The sequence below is a fragment of the Biomphalaria glabrata genome, chromosome 9 (genome assembly GCF_947242115.1).
Source record: "Biomphalaria glabrata chromosome 9, xgBioGlab47.1, whole genome shotgun sequence".
NCBI lineage: Eukaryota > Metazoa > Mollusca > Gastropoda > Planorbidae > Biomphalaria > Biomphalaria glabrata.
This window is the reverse complement of record NC_074719.1, coordinates 10,197,819-10,206,310: the sequence shown is the minus strand read 5'-3', so window position 1 is coordinate 10,206,310 and position 8,492 is coordinate 10,197,819. Positions and strand designations below refer to the sequence as shown.

Genomic DNA, 8,492 nt, shown 5'->3' with positions numbered 1-8,492 from the left:
AATTTAGAGATGAATCATAACACTTCATAACAATCTAAGGACTTCGGGGGACACTATAACTCGTGCATATTAATGAAACATTTCTTACTTCTAATCTCTTAAAATTTACGTTTTGCTTTCAGACTTAAAATGTTACATGGTTACATTTCTGATTGGTGTTTTTTTTTTTTTATTGTTGTTTTTTTCCCCTATAGCTAAACCCAAAACTTCATTTAAAAACCACCAGTATTAGGAGAAAGTAGGGACAAAGAACTAATGAACAATACTTTTCTCAAAGATGATGCAAGATGCTGCCGATTCAGCTTGATGACGCTCTGAACCTTCTTGTAAACAGTAATCCGACTGACTCTTTCAGAATAAATGGCATTGCTATCATAATATATCCTACACATTTTTATAAATGAAATAACAAATACGAAATATAACAAGAAGATATCATTGTTGTTTAAAATTTTTTTTCTCATTTGGACCCCCATTACCCGTATACACGGCTTTCTTTTCAAAGAATCTAAATGAATGAATATCTAGATTGAAATCACTAGATCTATGTTTTAAACTAGACTTTGAAGGCAACATTTCAGAATTCAAAAGAGCTTGCCTGGATAAAAACTTGAATTGTTGAGTCTCGTCTGTTGATTGGTTGTCAGGCTTAAAATTGTTTATTATGGTTGGAACAGGCCCCCCCCCCTTTTTTTTTTATCTTTTAACTATCGGGCCACATTTTCACGATCACCATGACCTACTTTTAACCTGTGAGCTACTGTAGCTGTGATAATGAGATGAAACTGCCTGTTAACATTCCCCCCCACCCCTCTCTCTCTCTCTCTCTCTCTCAGTCTGGTAACCCTTTTAGTTTCTTGTTTTTTCACCCTGCATATCGAAATTTCTTTGACATAGACTTTTGACTTGATTGGAAATGACATTTTTTGTAACGTCCGCCCCCTCCCCCACCAAAAAAAAACAAAAAAAAAACACGTTTTTGGCCCTTGAATGATAATATCACTTATATGTTCCCCCCCTCCTCCACAAAAAAGTAGTTTGTCCTACGTACCAATCTTTGAATTTATCTTTCCTCGCCTTCTCAAGCTAATAGTTCATATACACTCTATTGCTTTTCGGTTGACCCCCCCCCCTTTCCCCGACACTTATACACCCAGACACTTTCACACTTTTCGGACCTTTATTTTTGTATTTACTATGACAATTCTTAAGTCTGTTTTTAGCATCCTCCAAGTGATAGACTACTCACCACACACTTTACAGCTTTTGAAATGTAGATCTAAATATAGCATTTATTTTTTTTTCTTTCATCATAAGGCAAGACATGCACGTTGTTGACACCGCAAACATCAGTCTCAGGCCGAGAGGAAAAAATGCATCGTCCGAAAGCCCCAATTGAATGTCTTTTCTTCATTCCCACACTAGATTTATGTTACAAAGCTTGTATCAACTCACTCTGTCTTTCTGTCTGCTGAAAAGTTTGAAAACTCTATTGCTCCCAATTTCGGATCAATCTTGATATTTTGCGCAATTTTTTCTTTACATGCCAACACAAGAACCAATAAAAACAATTAACCAATTAGTTCACTAACTATTGGTAGTTAATTTTTTTTTATATATCAAACAATGGAAAGAAATTTTCCTTGACTGATAAAGTGGTTTAAGTTGAATTATTCCCCTTTATTGTAGAAGAAAAAAAACAATTAACTAAAAATAACTATAAAAACTACTTTCAGAAGCAGCTCCCTGGCACAGTGGTTAGGGTGTTGGCTTGAGGAGGCTCAGGAGTCCTTTGCCCTTAATTTCAAACTCAGGACGCGCACTTTTTTTATAAATACATTTAAAAAGCGTTGACCCATATATCCCGTTAATCGCCTTAACCTATTTTCAACTGGTCCAGCCAAGTGATTGGATCATAGAGTGTTGAGAAATCTGGCTTGAAATTGCGCTAAACAAAAACTGTTGGTCAAAATATTTCCAATCGCACAGATTTGTTGTTGTTAATCTAGATTTATTACAACTTAAATTACATGACTGATCCAAACTAATTGACACTACTACATTTAATATAAGGTTTGAGTATTTTTTTTTATATTGTTGTTTATATATAAAAGCTTGTCTTTGAGTCCGAAGAGTATTTTACATCTAGAGCAGACCGGTGGTCGATTAAGATTTTCTTTTCTGTCCGTCTGTCTGTTCTCGGCAGCGGATTTTCGTTTGGTCTCAAATGTGTTTCCCGCACCGTTTGTAAGTGACCTCCAGCTGTCTCGTTCCAAAGCCGCCTGAGGTCAGGTGCTCTCTTCTATATCTGTTAAAACAAGTTGGCGCCTAATTTGATTAGTAAAGCGTTTCCGTGCGGTTTTGCTACCGTAAATCTATGATGGAGCGGCCTTTTGGAGAACTGTCGAAAATAAGATTCAAAAGTGTAACAGAAAGCTTGCGGGTTTTCATGAATTGCGATGTTCAGGCTGCTAATCTGTCCATACCTTATCTTAGCAAGCACTGAAGTGGTAAAAGAAACAAGTTGATCACTTAGCTATCGAAACTAAAATGTGTTCCTTTAGTGAATCGATACTGAATAATTACTCTTTAAATACAAAACCTACAATAAATAATTTTACGTTATTGTATAGAAATTTGTAAAATAAAAAAATAATTATAGTAATGCCACTATTACTCTTATGATATCCATCTACTTTTTCACTTCCTTAGCAGCTTTTAAGGCCAATAATAGAATATGCATCCTCTGTTTGGGACCCCTCAACTCAAGAAAACATTAAGAAACTAGAACAGACACAAAATAGAGCAGTGCGATTCATAACAAACGAATATTCACATTTGACTAGAGTAACACCTTTAGTAAAATCACTAAATTTAGAAAGCCTTCAGGACAGAAGGCTCAAAAGTAAAGTAGCAATCATACATAAAACACTGAACCATAATCTTCAAATACAAAAACAAAATTTAATAAAATACTCTGAAAGACACAAAGATAAAGGCACATTCCTCGTCCCATATGCTAGGACAAATTTGTACAAATACTCCTTCTTCCCTAGTGCTATTAGAGCATGGAATGGGTTGCCTGAGCTAGCCAGGAAAACCAGTGACTTGGCAGAATTTAAGTCATTGGTTAATATGCATGACTAAATGCATGACGCGTAGGACGTAATCATCTTCTTTTTTGAAGTAACGTCTGTATTATATAAGATAAGATAAGATGAAGTATATAGATTACTCAATTCCACGCAGCGTGAGTACATTCTTATATATCCACACGATGAAATCATAAGAAATGACCAAAAAAGTCTGTTACGACATAAGACTCTTCAAAATAATAAGATACTCTCAGGTTTTATTCTAGAAATACTTTAATATTATAACAAGTTACGTAAACATGAACATTTCATCTCACTTCCTGTCCATTTTTCCCGGCATCCCCTTCCCTTCCATCCATTACACAAATTCGCACCTTTATTCATGCACACCGTGCTGCGCTACGACCGTAACAATGTCCCATAAATGATCATTCAATAAATTCAATCTCTATATTTGTATTAGAGAATAACAAAACAAAATTATCATTACGGTTTTTTTTTTAAGTTTAATCACAGAACATATACTTACAAATAAACTAATTAACAAAACAGTTCTATTTATGAATCGAAATAATGCTTACTTATGCATGTTTGAATAAGTCTAAGACTTTAAAAGATTTATAATTATTATCAAAGAAATTGAAGATTTATGTTGACATGTTTCAGCTTGAGGCGCCTCATTGTATCTCTGTGTGTTCATCTCTCCCTTATCCCAGTGGCGGCACCAACGTAGGCCGTGCTATCGCTGAATGAAAATAGAAAGACATTTTGTTGTCACATATTTGAGTTCCAAACGTGTTTACAAATATAAAAGAGTTCTACTATTATATCAACAACTTACATCCCAAAGTAGAATATTAAGAATTATCATACGAGTTCTTATTCTTTTTTTTTTAATTCTCATTAAATGTGAGCGTATTTTTTTTAAAGCTACGAATGTATGCAATGTAGGATGGAAAATATTTCTGCGCTTTTAAGAGGAACAAGAAATTGATATAAAATTAGTCTGCAATATACGTGCAGGTTCAAAGTTCATCGTCAATGATAGAAAAATTAAAAATAAAACTGTTCCCGCTGCATTTATTGATTCATAATGAAATTTTAAAGATGTATTAAAAGAAGAGCATTAACTCTGCCTGGATACACACTAACGAGGTAGCATGCCGGTCCTATGCTCAGGTAAAGGAGGTGGGGATATTGGATGGCTAGCCAAAACATATCACGAAACTAATGTTACTAGAACTGCAATTAGATGAAACCAACTAGAACTTGGCTAAGAATATTCCTGACAAACATTTTGACAACCTAGACTTTAACCAGGAAAGAAGAACATAATTAACAAAAAAAAAATACTTTAAAAACAGAAGCATATCGAAAGGTAAAGCGCGGTGGCTTCCGAAACGTAGTTCCCGTGTTCGAATACTAGTGAAGACAGGTAATTTAAATTTCGGGATCCATAGGGCGCCTCTGAGTCCACCCAGCTCTAATGGGTACTTGACTTTAGTTGGGGAAAAGTAAAGGCGGTTGTCTTTGTGCTGGCCACATGACAACCTCGTTAACCATAGACTACAGATCCAGACGATCCTTTCATCATCTAGCTTTTAGATCGTATAGCCTGAGAGGAGAACTTTTTATATCTAAGGGGGAAGGACTTAAGAGACTGCCATATATCTCAATACTGCAAGATTTTTGTTCTTTTGTTGATATCAAACAAAATTAATTAATGACCACTATTTAATTAACTACACTTTTTTTTTTATTATTGATTCGTGTTTTGTTAGGAACTATGATTCATTGTGTAACGTTTTAACTTGATCCAAGAATGGGAAATGGAGTGCTCAGACTTTGTACTAGACATTGCTATATTAACGTTTGTATTCAATATAAAAATCTATTTGTATGATGCTACTTATAAACATCTAGAAATTTTAAAAACAAAAAATAAACGCCAACGTGTCCTAATACATAAATCATAATACTTGTTTTAGAGACCCAGCACTCAGCACCATGTCCACTAAAAAAAAAAATTAAAGATATGTTAGAATCTATCCATTTTTTTTTTAAATTAATTCTTAGATCTGTTTAAAGTTTTATTATTATATTGTTTGTAGAGCCCGTCATGTGCAATGAAAGTGTTTTCACATCTTGCGCACCCCTGCGAAGTCTTTTGCTTTTTGCTACACTGCTACCCTGCTACCCTATTGGCCTAATCAGTTCTTCTTACAACAGTTCCACCCGGAGTCCACTGGGTAGCGTAGTCCTAGATAATACTAGAAAGAGGGGATTAAAAGTAGAGCTTAACTTACGTATAGTGTGTTTCATTATCTAGCTACCAGTGAAACTTACAAAACATCAATGGAGTTTGAAGTTTTATTTTTAAAACAAAAGACGAATAAACATGACATTTAAGACACCAAGGCAGAAGCTAGACAAGGCCCGAGGAGGACTCGAAACACGGACTTTCAATCCATCCCATCGTGGAAACAATCTTAGATCAGACTTGACCATTCTTGTGCCTTAGTGCTGCTATAATGCTACATGTCACGTTTTTTTGCATCAGGGAACTTACCTCGGCACCAGACTGATGCGCCCCCTGGTCATGGCCACATTTCTTTTATGCTTGTAAGTCTTAGACTCTCACTGCAGAGCTAGATAGAAGGATCCTAGCAATGGAATTGAGATGCTACAGAAGGATCACATACAAAGACTACATCACAAACCAAAAGATTAGAGACAGGGTTACTGCAGCCATTGAACCCCACGATGACCTGCTAACTATTGTAAAATAACGCAAGCTAAAAATCTACGGTCGACAAATCTTGCATGGTGCCCTAACGGTCCAATAGACTAAAGGATAGGTAAAGGTAAAGGAACTTACGGATGCAATTAGGTATATTTACGTCGTCGTAGAAGCCAGTTGTCACATCACAAATATACACTAAGTCCTTGGCATCTATACCATTAAACTTGTAGCCAAGTTTACATGTGGCCGTACAGAAACTAGAACGAGAAAATGTAAGCAAACTTGGATTCATTTATAGAGAGACCAAGATTCCAAGTTTTACTTTATTTGCTAAAACTCTTTACATAATCTTAACATTTGGCAATTACCTACGTAGTTGACGAAAAATTGGCTATATTATATTTTATAACGCTGACAAATATGTTTTTCTAGTTCTAATGCTTAAAAATGTCAGTTCAGTTAAATGCAGAATTTGGAATCTAAACATTGTAATAAGAATAAGAAAAACAGAAGTGAAAAACAAAAAAGAAAGAAAATATGGGAACATTGGTTTGGAGATTAAGCGTTATGGAAGTTGTCTAAGATAACAATATACTCTGTTGTTATATCAACTGAGGGGATAAAGACAACTGACTTCAGAGATACCTTCAAGGCCCGTTCCCTAAGAATATTCTCGATGCCTGTCAGAGGGTGGTACTGCTGCAGAACTTTCACATCACCTAAAACTTTCAGCGCCAGACATCATATATACTTTCCAGGAAGGATGTTAACATTTTAAGAGTTTTAAACTGTAAAATTTTGTGATGTGTGGCAGAGGGGCATAACCCACTTTGCTGTCTACTGTTAACTTGGGCTGAATTGTGTTTTCTGAACGCCTTCTCCCAGATTCTCCATTCCCAGCAGGTCCAGTTAAACGACTGGACCACAGCGCACTGCATATGCATGAAAGATGGACAATAAAAATGGAATGAAAAAAACAAAACAAGAAGAAGGAGAACAGTTTACCAACATGTTGATTTGTACTGCATCAGAATATTCACAGGATACATCTCCATTTAACGGCGCTCTGGGTGTTGGACACACTAATGAATCGATCAGAAATATAAGAAAATGTTTAATTAATAACAAAGTCAATGTAAGTCTAAAACAAAAATATGTATCAGACGCTAATACCATTGATCCAATTTGGCTTAAATAAGTGTATAGTTATATGTTTCTCACAACTGGTCTTTTTTTTTTCCTGTCTTTCCTTCAGTCAGCAAAAAAAAAAATTTCTAGAAGTTAAACAAGAGAAACATAAAAAAATTACATATTTTAAAAGACATCCATTACACAACTTAAAATATAATAACATAAAAAAGCTATAAATTAAAACAATATTTGGTTCAAACCGGGTATCGAACCAGTGATGATGCTTGAATTTATGTTGTTACCATAAACATATATATCTATGTGTCTATGGGAGTTACCAATTAAGCAAGCTGGAATTCATACTGTTGTAATTATTTATTGTTATTAGCATTATATGGACATCTAGATCTAATACTAGACCTAGACGTCTGATTTAAAACTATTAAAATCAAGCCTTGCAATGGTTTCTAGCTTCTAGATAGGCCTATAAAAGTTATATATATATATATGTATCAGATTTAAGTACAAAAATATTGTTAAAACTTAAATACTCTTTCCATAAAATTGAAGCAACTTATTGTATAACTTCGGAACATAATGGCTGACTAAGTCATGCATCTCTTTTTCTGTAAGTCAGTCAAGCCAAATTTACATTTATTTATTTTTATTTTGACAAATTATAACGTTTAACTAGGGTTTTCCCCATGTAGCCAACAAGCTTATAATTCTTTTCTAAGTGATGTAGGCTACATCAACTGCTCAATTTCTAGGTACATCGTTAGAGCCGTTTTTTGAGATCAGCTATCCGTCCACCCACCCAGGTTCCTTCACGAAGAAGTGACTTGAATAGAGGAATTGTAATACATATATAACAAATACTTACACTCGGTAGAAACATTTCTTTCAGAATCGCCGCTTGTTGCTGGTCTTATTGGCACATGTTGAAAGTAAATAATAAAATAAGCATTGAGTAAATAGATTGAACATCGGAACAAATATACAAACAGAATGAAATATAATCTAGTTGTTAATGCTTTAAAATAATAAAACTTTTATAAAATATAAAGTGAAAGCAATGTCTTATACGTTGCAAAGAATTTGAAAGATAGAACAAAAGAACATCCGTTAACTTCAATCTATTTCCAATTACATGTCACGTGGTCCAAAAGAAAAGAAAGAAGTAGATTTTCTTCAAATCTGTCGTGGTGGCTGAGTGGAAAACCTCTTGGCTTCCAAGCCGAGAGGTCTAGGACAAAATGTCAGTGAAGGCCTGGAGTTTGAATTTCGTGATTTTTAGGACTCTGTCGGTCCACCCTAAAATAATGGTTGCCTAATATATTTGGGGAATGTTAAGGCAGTTGGTCGTTGTTTTGGCCACATGGCACCCTCCTAGACCGTAGGCCAAAGAAACAGATGACCGTTACAGATCGCAGTATCTGAATTGGGAAATACTACTACCTTTTCTTGAAATGCTAATATTTATGTAGTGCAAGTTTACATTATGATTACATTTTTTAAGTATA

General features: G+C 34.8%; 1 long non-coding RNA gene across 1 annotated transcript; it reads right to left on the bottom strand.

The window, feature by feature from the left end:
- Positions 1–3,658: 3,658 nt before the first annotated feature.
- Positions 3,659–7,961, bottom strand: LOC129928025 (uncharacterized). Its single transcript, XR_008779617.1, has 4 exons — positions 7,853–7,961; positions 6,848–6,920; positions 5,974–6,095; positions 3,659–3,840 (listed from the first exon to the last, which is right to left on the bottom strand). It is a non-coding gene; the product is annotated as an uncharacterized LOC129928025 (long non-coding RNA).
- Between the last annotated feature and the right edge of the window lie 531 nt (positions 7,962–8,492).